At 40.4% G+C, this 12,756-nt stretch overlaps 1 protein-coding gene across 4 annotated transcripts in view; it reads left to right on the top strand.

The window, feature by feature from the left end:
- The window catches only part of LOC146374490 (cadherin-1-like), a 68,278-nt gene that overhangs the window by 14,649 nt on the left and 40,873 nt on the right, over positions 1-12,756 (top strand). Inside the window, exons 8-9 of one of the 4 annotated variants that reach the window (XR_014802012.1) lie at positions 3,327-11,881; positions 11,965-12,229. The exons of the other annotated variants lie outside the window; for them this stretch is intronic. The gene's annotated coding sequence lies outside the window, so the exon portion shown is untranslated. Of the gene's footprint in view, positions 1-3,326; positions 11,882-11,964; positions 12,230-12,756 lie in introns of those variants that run through there. 4 annotated transcript variants of the gene reach the window in all.

Genomic DNA, 12,756 nt, shown 5'->3' with positions numbered 1-12,756 from the left:
ACAGTATATTAACTTAGTAATAAAAAAAGAAGAAGAATAAGTGTATGTGTATTGCACACTGTTATTATTGCACATTAATTATTATGCACCTTGTTATAAATATAAATATTATTATTGTTAGTGTTTTTACCATTGTTACCTCCCTCCCAAAAAAGTCCAGGGTCAGCTATTTGCATTGATCAGGGCTATTTGCCCTGTTGTAAAAGCTGTCCTTGAGTCTATTTGTTCGGGACCTCAGCAGCCTGAACCTCCTGCCGGACGGCAGCAGCTTAAACACCCGGTGTCCTGGGTGTGTGCAGGCCTGTAGGATGCTGTGTGCCCTCTGGAGACAGCGAGTGCTGTTCAGGTCCTTCAGGGAGGGAAGAGGGTGTCCAATGATTTTTTTGGGGCCATATTAATGACCCTCTGGAGAGCCTTTCTGTGTGCTGTGGTGCAGCTGGAGAACCATACACCGATGCAATATGTCAGCACACTTTCAATGGAGCAGCGGTAGAAGACGGTCAGCAGCTCCTTCTTCAGGTCCATTTTTCTAAGGATTCTCAGAAAGTGGAGACGCTGTTGGGCCTTCTTTAAGACCGCAGAGGTGTTAGAGCTCTGTGTCTATGTGCACACCCAGAAACTTGAAACTGGAGACCCTTTCCACACACTCCCCGTTGATGCTGACAGGCTGCAGCTCAGACTTCCTCCTTCTGAAGTCAACTACCAGTTCTTTTGTCTTGTTGGTATTGAGGTCCAGGTTGTTGTCTGCACACCAATCTGACAGCCTCTAAACTTCAGCTCTGCACGCCGTCTCATCTCCCCCAGAGATGAGCCCCACCACGGTGGTATTATCTGCAAACTTGATGACTGTGTTGTCTGGGTGGGTACTAACACAGTCATGTGTGTACAGAGTGTACAGTAGGGGACTCAGTACACAGCCTTGTGGAGAGCCGGTGTTGAGGCTGAGGGCTGAGGAAAGATGAGGCCCCACTCTAACTCTCTGTACATGGTCTGAGAGGAAGTCTCTGATCCAGCGGCAGGTGGTAGAGGGAAGTCCGATTTCCAGCAGTTTAACTATTAGTCTGTCCGGGAGTATCGTATTGAAAGCAGAGCTAAAGTCAACAAAGAGCAGCCTGGCGTAACGGCCCTGCACTTCCAGGTGAGAGATGGTGGTGTGGAGCGTTGTAGCAATGGCATCTTCAGTTTATCTGTTAGCTCTGTATGCGAACTGGAGCAAGTCGAGTGTGGGTGGCAGGCAGGACATGATGTGACGTCGGACCAGTTTCTCGAAGCACTTCATTATAACAGGTGTTAGAGCAACTGGTCAGTTGTCGTTGAGGCTGCTAATGTTAGTACGCTTTGGCAGTGGGACAATTGTAGCTGACTTTAGGCACGGCGGGATGCAGGACTGAGACAGTGAACTGCTGAAGATCTTAGTGAAGACCCCAGCCAGCTGGTCTGCACACTCTTTTAGGACCCTTGTGTGTTACCCCATCTGGTCCGGCGGCCTTCCTGGGGTTCACTGCCCTCAGTGTGCGCCTCACCTCATATTCCTGCACTATGAGGCTTGGGCTGCTGCTGCTGTCCGATGTTTCTACTGCTGCTGCCTCTGGTCCCTTCACTTAAAGCGTGCGAAGAAGTGGTTCAGCTCCTCTACAAGCGCCGCGTTACCCTCAGTCAACGCGGTATTGCAGGGGCTTGTAGTGCTGAACTCCCTGCCATATCTGTCGTGAGTTGTTGTTGCTGAAGTGATCTTCGATCCTTCTCTTGTACGCTGCCTTGGCCTCTCTGATGCCTCTTTTCAACTCAGATCTGGCTGCACTGTAATGCATACCATCACCGGATCTAATCTAATCTATTGACTTCTCATTACTGTTCATGATTGACTACAACTGATAGCCTCTCTTTGCTACCATAAAAACAATTAGTTTTACAACAGTCATTATACTGATCAATACTCAGAACCAATGTTCCCCCTAAGTTGCAGTTGCGCACTGCTGGCACGGTCTCTGCACACAGAAAATCTGCATTGCGCACAAAAAAAAATCTAACCTGAATTGAAATGAAAATAAATATGTTAACAATTCTGTTTTGCAGTGTTAGTGTTAGTAAATGACTGGCTGCTCCAGTATGGGAGCCACCTTATCCCATAGTCGAGCCAATGATGCGATTCACATTCGTATATACGCAGCTAATCAACGTCGTTGACAGGCTATGACAGCGTCCTTATGTGCCGACACCGGTGTTTTAGCTAGCAAAGCGGCGTGGCTGATGTGGAGTGAAGCCACGTTAATGACAACGCGTACAACCATTGGAGATGTGAGCAGGACAGACAGAACAATTGACGGAAAATGTGTGGACTTTATACCAGTTTTTAAATTGTGTTGATCGGCCACGTAAAACCAGAGTTATGATAAAAATATGCAATGTTTGTTTTTTTTCCTGAATACTATCGTTGTTTATATTTACTGCAAAAAGAAACAGTAATAACGGTGTTTTATAAGGAAAGCGCTCGAAAGCACTCTCTGCCTGTGAGCAAAAACAAAACCACCCCCGCGCCCCTCGCCTTTCCTATTGGTGGAAACATGTACGATGTGGACCAATCAAAAAATGATATGGCAACAAGGCATTTAGTTGTTTAGGAAGGGAGGAAGTTTTAGGAGTGACGGCGGTGTTTTGAGATGTGAGAGATTTGCGACGTTTAGCGCAAATCTTGTGTAGTTAGTGTGTAGTGTAGTCAATAGTTTTGTTGTGTGTGTCAGAACAATGAAGCGACTGCTGAATATTACAGGTGTTACAGAAGTGATACATCTCCTGTTGTCAGGCCTGCAGGTATCAGGCTGTTGTTCTCCTTTATCTCATAGTGGACAGAAATTATTTTTTGGAGTGGCACAAATAATTTGTGTGGCATCAGATTTGATGCAGAACAGCTGATTATTCTGTAAATAGTTTGAAATGTTTATTTAAAAAACCACCTTGGCTGCATTTTTAGGTAAACCGCTGCAAAAAACTTTGTTTTTTGAAAAACTCAGTTACTTTTTTGAAGAAGTAACTATATAATTAATTGCACAACATTGGCCATTATATACTGTATTTTGCAGACAGAGTGTGACAGGACTCTCTCCCAGACCACAGACTCATACTCATAATACAAGTCAGAGCTTTATAAAACCAAAACAAAACAAAGTTGTAAAACTTTGGTTTTGTTTTGTTGTTTCCAATAGTGTTAACATACTACACAGGTCATGAACAAGATTTTTTTTTAATTTTCACAATGAAAAAAACTTTACACTTATCCCAAAACTGTTTATGTTCAATCCCCCCCCCCCCCCCCCGTGTATTTGTAGGCAAAAGAACAGACGGACAGGCACTCTAAAGACATCAAAGGACACCCACATCATTACAGTCCCTCCAGTAATCGACACCCTGACCCCCCAGACAGGAGAGATCACAGGGGTTATGGTTACCACGGGGATTCAGGAAACCACCGGAATAGCACAGACCATCTACGGAATTGGAAGGATGGCAAAGATTTCAGAAGCCGATACCATGATGATGACCACAAAAGTCACAAGGATAGAGATAAAAACATCTTCTTGAAAGAGGAAATGAAAAAGGAGCGAATGTTTATAACAGTCTCCGATGGACTGACACCTTCAACTTCTAACATCAGGGTCAAGGAGGAGTTGGACAAGGAGAAGGCCACTGGAAGCATTGGTAAAGTTAAAGCGAAAGACCTAGAATCATCCAAGGAAAAGAAAGGCAGCATTGAAAATGATCAATACAGTGATAGCACTGATGATGACGGAAAATCACCTAAAACAAAAAAGAATAAAAAGAAAAAGAAGAAGAAGGAGAAAAAGAATAAGAAACAGAAGGAGAAGTCTTAGGTGTTATTTTGTCCTTGTCATATAACTCTGGGATGATGGTAGCAGCTTATTTCTGGACTGATTTTCTAACATAGTTTTCTCATTTTCTTTTCCTCCACCCAATTGTTTTTTGTTACTGTCATTAGAAGAGGAAGGTAGACCTCAGAGTGATTCATCATGTATGAAGGAATAGACTGATATGTTAGGAAGCACGTTTGTTGGTGGTCTTTCTCTAAAAGAAGATTAGTATTACTTTTATCTTTGTGTATCTAGTACAGTGGTCTTTACCTCACTTAGAACTAAGATTGAATTTTCTCAGTTAATTCAGGTATTTTTTCCCCACTTCAGACAGCATGTGTGCTTGGTCAAATTAATTCTCATGTGGAATGAAATGCTCATGTGTTCCTCAGTAAACAGGCAAACAAAAACCTTTTCCAAGACGTCTGTTCCTTTTACACATTCTGCACAGTTTTCAGCAGTACTGTATTAATGTCTGCCACGTTTCAGGTTGGCATCACATCTTGGTTCTATTTTTTAATTAAATGTTCAATAAAATAAGCAGTAAGAAAATAAGCAGTAAGAAATTTTTTTCATTTCATTGGACCAACAGCATTGTAGTTTTAGAAAAGGTATACATGTATCTGACATCTTGTATTCATTTTGATCTCAAATAAAGACGTAAAATAAACAAATGTGTACTATTCCTTAGTTTTTGGGGTTTTCTTTCTTGATTTTAAAGTCAACTTTATATTATGTTTGAGTGGCTCCCATCAGGAAGTACATGTAGACTATGCTTCCAGGATGTAGGACACAAAAAAAAGGTCACTAATGTCCCTACAGCAATTCAGCATCTGAACTGTAAGCCTTTCCCACCCCAGTATTGCATCCTTTTCTTGCTTCCTTCCCCACACATTCAGTTCCTTGGTAATTGAACTGATCATTGAATCTGAACTATGATTGGTCATTTTACTGATGCTTTTATGTTCTATGTCTTATGTGGTGGTCTCTGTGCCTTTTTAATTGCCCCTTGGGGATAAATAAAGGGAATTTGAATTCTATCAATACATTTGAAGTGATCATATACATGTTTGATTTAATTTTAAATTTACCAGAATTTGTTTTTAATATCTGAAATGTTCAAATTTATTCAGGTAAATGGCAAAGAACCTGCATCTAAAGAGTAGTTTAGAATTCTAGTACAAATTGGAAATAGTGAAACTACAAGTAACTCAAAGTTACTTTACTAAGTTCGTAAGCTAAGTTATTTTTTCTTGACGTCTGTGGAGGAAAAAAGGTCTGACTAGTTTGACTGTTTTTACATACTAAGGCTTTTGCCTGTGTCTAATGTAATGCAGTCGAAGCTCATCTATCAGAGATGAATATGCCATCCAAAAATGGAGGAACACACTCCATATTTTGTTGTAAATTATTATAGGTATATCATATGTATCTTTTATCTATTGTATTTACCAACATCAAGAAGTCACAAGAAAAGAAAGACCACACCATGGTACATGTTTAAATACGGAAAGTTTATTGATCTAATTTATTTATTAAACAAAAAGACAACATTTTTTTCACCTCAAAAAATACATACACACAAGGGTGGGCCAATATCAGACAGAAATGTGAACTCCACTCTGTACAGTAGGCAGTAAACTGTGATATGTAGATTCAAGCTGTTCATATTTTTGGCCACCAGATATGACCGTGTTGCAAAGCTTTGAGTAATGTTAAATGAAGTGATTCTTATATAGCGCTTTTCTACCCTCCCAGGGTACTGAAAGCTCTCTATTCAACATGCCACATTCACCCCATTCGCACCAGCACCGTCTTGTATCAGCTCACTAACTACTAGTGATGGGTAGATGAGGCCTTGTGAAATATTTCAGCACATTCCCCAAACTGTATCCATACTGTGTTGACACAGTGTTGCTGTTTTGCTCCATACTGACACCTGCTGGACCTTAAATATCATTACGGACAACTTACTTGAGACTCACAACAGACACTGATTCAATGACCTAGTCATACTTGTACACTGTAAGGTATTGTATTTTCCATGGAATCATTTTGTATCTTTTACATTTCAAATATTGTAGAAATCTTTAAAATATATTGTGAATGACATTAAGTGAAAATTAAAATGAAAGTATTGTGAATGTAATATTACTCATTTAAATGTAATTGACTCAGAGTTGATTATAAATTTCTATTCAGAAAAATAAGTTTATCCAATGTTTTTCCAGCTTTGGAAAACTCACAGGCATAGATGAAGCTGGGGTACACAAAAACTGTAAAGACAGGTGGAAAAAGTTCAGATTAGATGTCTTCCTATTCCCCCAGTACGTTAAAGGATCCTCTGATCTTGGAATGTTTCTCTCCGACACTCTCCACAATACTAAGGGGTTGGCAGTCCTTTATAATAAAATTCAGGACTGCCTGGTCCAGAACGGTCTTCCTAGATGCTTGATTTCAAAATAATAAAACACATATTAATAAAAAAAAATTATGATAAAGCTGTTCAGTGTCAATATAGGCCGACCTGTGTTCATTCTCGGTGTGTTTGTCTCCTCATTTTCATGTTTGGCTCTGTAATGCCTAAACACTGATGAGGTGCTTTTTTGTGTAAGAAATGCAGAACAGATGCGACATTTAACCTGCATAAAATGAAATAAATAATTTACACTGCAAGTCACATTGCTGTTTTTCCTATTCTGATAGATTACACTGAAACAAAGACAGACGAACTATTACCTTATTTGCAGTTAAAAGATCAAAATGATCCCACACAGCAGAAACATTTCTTTTTCTTAATGATATTACTCATTACCCGGACCTAAATTTGCAGCTGTTGTACTTACATTTGTGTCTCAGCGGCAGGTGGGTCACATACTGTAAGGGCAGAACCATGAAATAATTTCCAGAGCATTTTCATTTTTTTTTAAACTGGGGTGTCCATATATGTTAAACTCAGTATCGAGACAATATACATGATTTGTAGCAAGATTAGTCCAGGAGGGGGGTACAAGTTTCTGATCTGTCCTGCAGCATCCTCAAGTGGTAGAAAACTAAAACATCATTTTGAAATGAGAAGGAGCAGGGATAGCTCAGTAGGTAGAGTGGTGGCCCCATGACCAGAAGGTTGGGGTTCGAATCCACTGAATGGCTACCCTGAGGTACCCCTGAGCAAGGTACCGTTCCTACACACTGCTCCCTGGGCACCCAGTGGCTGCCCACTGCTTCACTGAGTGAATGGGTTAAATGCAGAGATGAATTTCCCTACGGGGATCAATAAAGTATAAGTATGAAAGAGCCACACGAAGCAGAATATGCTTGTGTTTTTCTACAAATACAGATATCAATTTTACTAAACACAACTTTTAGAAGTGTGCACCACAGGAGGGCAAGATTATAAACTAAACTTAAAAAAACATCAACAAAAAGCACAGCCATGTTAATAAATTCTGAGCTTTTCTAAAACTCTAAAAGACAAAGGATCCAGCAGGTTGATGCCCTGGGATCAGCAATGACACACCGCACACAAAGCTGAGACCCCACAAATAAAGTAACTCAGATCTGACTAAGAAAGAGTCCAAAATGAGCACACATCATCTGGTCTCTCTTTTTTAAGATTATTTTAAATAGGATTAAAACCTTTATTGGATAGTGTAGCAGTGAATATAGACAGAAAGCTGGTGAGAAAGAGAGGGAGATGATGCAGCAAAGGACCGCACGTCAGACTCAAACCCAATCCCCTACACATGCTATATGGCATGTGGTCGCCTGCTCAACACTGAGCATATGTGATGCCCAGATGCTGGTGGTTTTGAGGCTGTTTCATAACAGTTTCATATGATTTTTTTTAGTGATTCTTAGTAAACAACTGTGGCTAAAGTCTGAATTTCAGTGTGTGTGTATGGGTGAGAAATACACGGGGAGTGAGAGACACATTATCAGGAAGAGGAAGAGACTGAAATCTTCTGAATGTGGATGGCTGAGCTCGGACTCAGATCATTGCTGTCTATATAGGTCTATATTTAGAATTCTTCTAATTATTATTGGTTACAATCATATATGTGCAGGGAATATTTAAAAAAGAGGATTTACACAGATGGAGACTGCTTGGCTCGCACTTTTTGGCACTTTAGTCGTCGCTTCTGAGGTGAGACTTCCTTCTTTGGTTATAATTTGGCAGTCTATATTCACTCATTTCTCTTACTGCCCATTCTGTTTAAAGTTACGTAAAATAAATGAATTTTGTTACTTGTTTGACTGAATTTGACAGCACCATTTCTTTTTAAAAGCCGAGTTAACAATCTGTTAAAATTTGGCTCACATCTACCAAGGCCTTCAAGGTCAACTTATTGAAAAATTGGTTGAAAATTGACTGAAAACTTTATAACGTAGACACTAGGATTCTTACAAGTGTGGTGTCTGTTGTCACCACATGCGAAAGTATCGCATGAAGATTTAAAATATCATGTCTGACTTCTCACCTCTCCTTTAAAGTCATTAGATTCATCTGAATGTCAAAGTAATAATAATGCATTATAGAGCTATTTTTTTAAACTGTTTTTTTACTGCCATTTTTTGTAATGACAACATGTTGAGATTTAGGGAATGATGTGAGGATTCCAAACAGCATGTTATTTAGGACCTCTGAACTAATACACTACCAGTCAAAAGTTTGGACACACCTTTTCATTTAATGTTTTTTTTTTTTACATTTTCATAACTCCCCAAAATTTGATTCTGTTCATCTGGACGTAACGTTTTTAGTGGGAGAAACATTTTGTCACTCATCCAAGTCTTCAGACTTCTTCAGTCTCAGTTGACTGCAGGTTTCCCCAACCTTATAAACAGTAGATTTGCACATTGACTGAAATGTGTTAGTGTAACCATTTAAATACATACCAATTTGAATAAAATAAATGTTAAATATGTATAAAAAATGAAAAAAACAAAACCCAACTTTACCCATATGGAAAAGAAATAGAAAAAACTTATAAAAGACTTGCATAAGATTTGGCTGGCTTACTTCAATATAGTGAATCATATAAGGCTTATATGATTTACTCATGAAAGTGGCCACTTTCTCATTACTTTCATATATTGTTTTAGTAAGTATCCAAAACATACAAGTTTCATTTATATATTTTTTCAAGGGATCTTATATCTGTTTTCACTCTTGTATGCTTTTCATACAAGTTTCATGCAAGACAGATACAAACTTTATACGGTTTATATATCTTTTCCATATGGGTAGCCATTCTGTATAGACTAGCTGCTGAGCACACACTAATTAAAAAAAACAATCATATTGCAAAATTGGAGCTACATGTGGAAAAATGTTGTTAATTTCAGCATGTTTCAGTTTACAAACCACGTCCCATATTCCTAACGGTGTGTTCACACCGAACGCGATAGACGCGAACAGAGCGTCAGGTTTACATGTAAAGTCAATGGAAAAGCGAGATGACCCGCGATTGCGGCTCCCGCGAAAATTCGGAAGCAGATTTGCGTCGCCATATGGCAAGCCATTAGTGCCAAAAATCGCCACTTTTCTAACCCGTTTGGTTAAGAAATGGCGTAAAAAATGCCGTTTAATTGTTTAAAACGGCGCTCTGTTCCGACAAACACCGTTTTTTCCGACTCTCACATGGCGCCCTGAACGCATTCAAAGACAGACGGAAACGCCGTTTTTTCCGACACTCGGCAGAAAACGCCGTTCAAAGATGCATAAAAACGGCGTTTCTTACGGCGTTCTGTGTTAGCTGTAACGGCGTTTAAAGCGGCGTTTTATTGAAATTATGCAGGGCACTCCCCATGGTTCCCTCATCCAATTACTTTCAACTCATTTCACCCAATCAAAGAAGAGGAAGTGCAGACCACACTAATGCATCACCGATTCACCTTGCTGCTAAGTGATTGCCTATTCAGTACCAGTGCTTGTCACAGTATTGACTTGTATTATAATCCCACTATGCATTTTGATGTGTTTAAGGCATGATCAAGCAAACAAACGACAGAATCCTTTTCTGAAACCTTAACTGTGTTACATGTTATGGCAGCTAACAGGTAATGAGCAGAGCTAGCTTCTTTCTTATTTTCCTCTTTACTTCTCTTAACCTTTAACTTATGTCTTAGCAATCAGATTCTGCCATCATGCATTACCGCGTCGTGCTAGTTATGTTGACTTTTCTCTTCTTTTGTCTCCACTTTTTTCACCCATATTTGGACACTCAGTGCATGGCTTCTTTGTTTACGTTAGGGATCAGCTGTTAGGGATCAGCTGTTAGCGCTGCTCCCTGCAGCTGCGCTACCGGCAGACAGACCCTACGTCCCCAGTGAGGAAAGCGACGGGGGTGATGTCTCCCGAGAAGGACACCTTACACACCATCTCTCCTTCCTGTAATCACTGTAAATGTGAGATCGCTCCCTGATATGATTGAGGAGCTAATGACGCTAACCCGGTCACAGTGGCAGTATACAGGTGTCGTGCCAAACTAGGTATCCCCGACAGAATTTGTTTCCCCTGCGTTGGGAGCACACGCTGGACTGTCCAAATCACGGACAAACAGTATCCCACATTGTTGATTTTTAGTTCACAAACACTTCTTATTATGATGCATTACTCCTGAAACTTTGGAGGATTTAGCTCTTTATATAGTAAAGTTACAGGAGAATAAAAATAGTTATCAGCCAAAATGTTAATGGTTTGTTAAAATAATCCCATCTGATACCCCGTGAGCAATAAATATATAATTTTCTGTAGTAACCCTCAAACTGAATGGTAATGTAACGATACTAATTTTTCACTTTTTCACAAAATGAAAACATCAGTACTTCCTGCGTGCTCCCAGCACAGGCGAAACAAATTCTGTCGGGGATACATACTAATGGCTTGCCATATCGCGAAAACGCCAAAACGCGTGAAACGCGCGTCAGTGTAGCGCGTATGCCGCGTTTGACTCGCGAAAAAAAAACGCGCATGAGTTTTTGTGTTGCATTTTGTGCATACGCGCGTTTCGCGTCTACCGCTCAGTTGGAAAAATCTGAACTCCAGCGTCAAATTGCGCCGCGACAACCAATCAGGAGCCTGGTGACGTGCTCTGACCTAGGTCAAAGGGGCAGATCCAGCCAAAGCCCTTCATTCTTCAATGGAGGGAAGGCTAACCAACGCAGTAGCAAACTACCAGGAGCTGTACGACAACAGCTGCTTTCTGTACCGAGACAGGAATATAAAGGACCGAGCTTGGAGGAAGATATGTGAAGAGACGGGCAACCTGGTAAGTTCATTCATTTCTCTTTTGAAAGTTTTCACTGACCCGGGGAAGCCGCACAAAAGCTAGCAAGCCACCGCTATTTTCCCACTGACGTACAAATACCGTTCTGCTTTTATGCATGTTGTCGTATAGGAATATATTTTGTTTATTAATAAACAGCACACAGTGGTCCCGCTGTTCATCTGTCACTGCTTCGCTTTTTCGCTGATTTTTTATTGCATCGTACAGCATTGCATTCTGCAGCCTGATTGACAAATCTCCTCCGTGCTGTGTCTCCTGCGCTTGCCAAATTTATCACGTTTGGTTTTGATAACCATCACGTCCAATAGAAAAAACAGCACAAAAACACTCATAACTATGACCCTCATTCGGAAATAGACACCTGTACCGCGAAGGAAAAAAGCGCACGAAAGTGGCAGGCAGATGAAGACAAAACGCGGCATAATAATACTTTTACGTTTTGCAATCTACAAAGGTTTGCACTTTGAGAATCAACTTGTGAGAACTGTGACTAATGTTCATGTGTGTGTGGGGAAAAAGTGTATAAAGTGCGTGGCCAAGGGCTAGTTATTCTGCGAACCCCTACTGCAGTAAATGAGGGACCACTGTCTACTCTATGATTATTATATTCAACCTGTTAACATTTAATACTGTATTGATAGAACCAACTGATTCTGCAGCAGAGCATCCCCTGTTGCTTCTCTTGGCTCCCCAGTCCCTCAGCTCCTGCTGCTGCACCCACAGGTATGTACAGCAAGCACTGATAGCTTTTTACTCGGTGGGATTCCCAGCCTTCTCATTTCTTTGTGTTTTGTTCTGTTTTACAGGCCCACAGAGGAGAACAGCTCCGAGGCAGATGAGGGACGGTCCCAGGATGGTCCATCGGCAGTGGAGCTGGCCATCCTGGTGTCCCTGAAGAGTCCACACCAGTCTCCAATGGAGCATTTCCTCCTCAGCCTTGTTCCTGCTCTGGAGAGCAGCTGGGTCCTTTTTATTCCTGTCTCTCTGTAAATACTTATATTTTACATATTTATGCTTAATGTTTTTCTGTTTGAGAATTTTAATATTATTTCAAATAAATTTTTATAATGACTAATGTCTCAGTTCTACTACACAGCAAATGTTGGCACACGACTTGACACATGTAGAATTTATTTCATATTATACTAATGACAAAATATACTAATACAGTGGGATGCAAAGGTTTGGGCAACATTGTTAATAGCCATCATTTTCCTGTATAAATCGTTGGTTGTTACAATAAAAATGTCAGTTAAATATATCATACAGGAGACACACACAGTGATATTTGAGAAGTGAAAAGAAGTTTACTGGATTTACAGAAAGTGTGCAATAATTGTTTAAACAAAATCAAGCAGGTGCATAAATTTGGGCACCACAAAAAAAGAAATGGAATAAATATTTAGTGTATATCAATGTGTGTGTCTCCTATATGATATATGGGGTGCCTTCGTCTGGACGTGCTTCCCATCCAGAGCTCCACAGCAGAGAGGGAAGTTCCAGCGCTCCTGGAATTCCTCTGTGATGGACCGCCAGTCTCCAGGTGAAGGCACAGCCATGAAGTTGTCCACTAGACAGTCCCAGATGGCCGTCGCTAC

The sequence above is a fragment of the Perissodus microlepis genome, chromosome 13, assembly GCF_051167445.1.
Source record: "Perissodus microlepis isolate ML-2025 ecotype Zambia chromosome 13, ASM5116744v1, whole genome shotgun sequence".
Classification (NCBI taxonomy): domain Eukaryota; kingdom Metazoa; phylum Chordata; class Actinopteri; order Cichliformes; family Cichlidae; genus Perissodus; species Perissodus microlepis.
The sequence above is the reverse complement of the archived record's forward strand: the minus strand, read 5'-3'. Positions and strand labels throughout refer to the sequence as shown.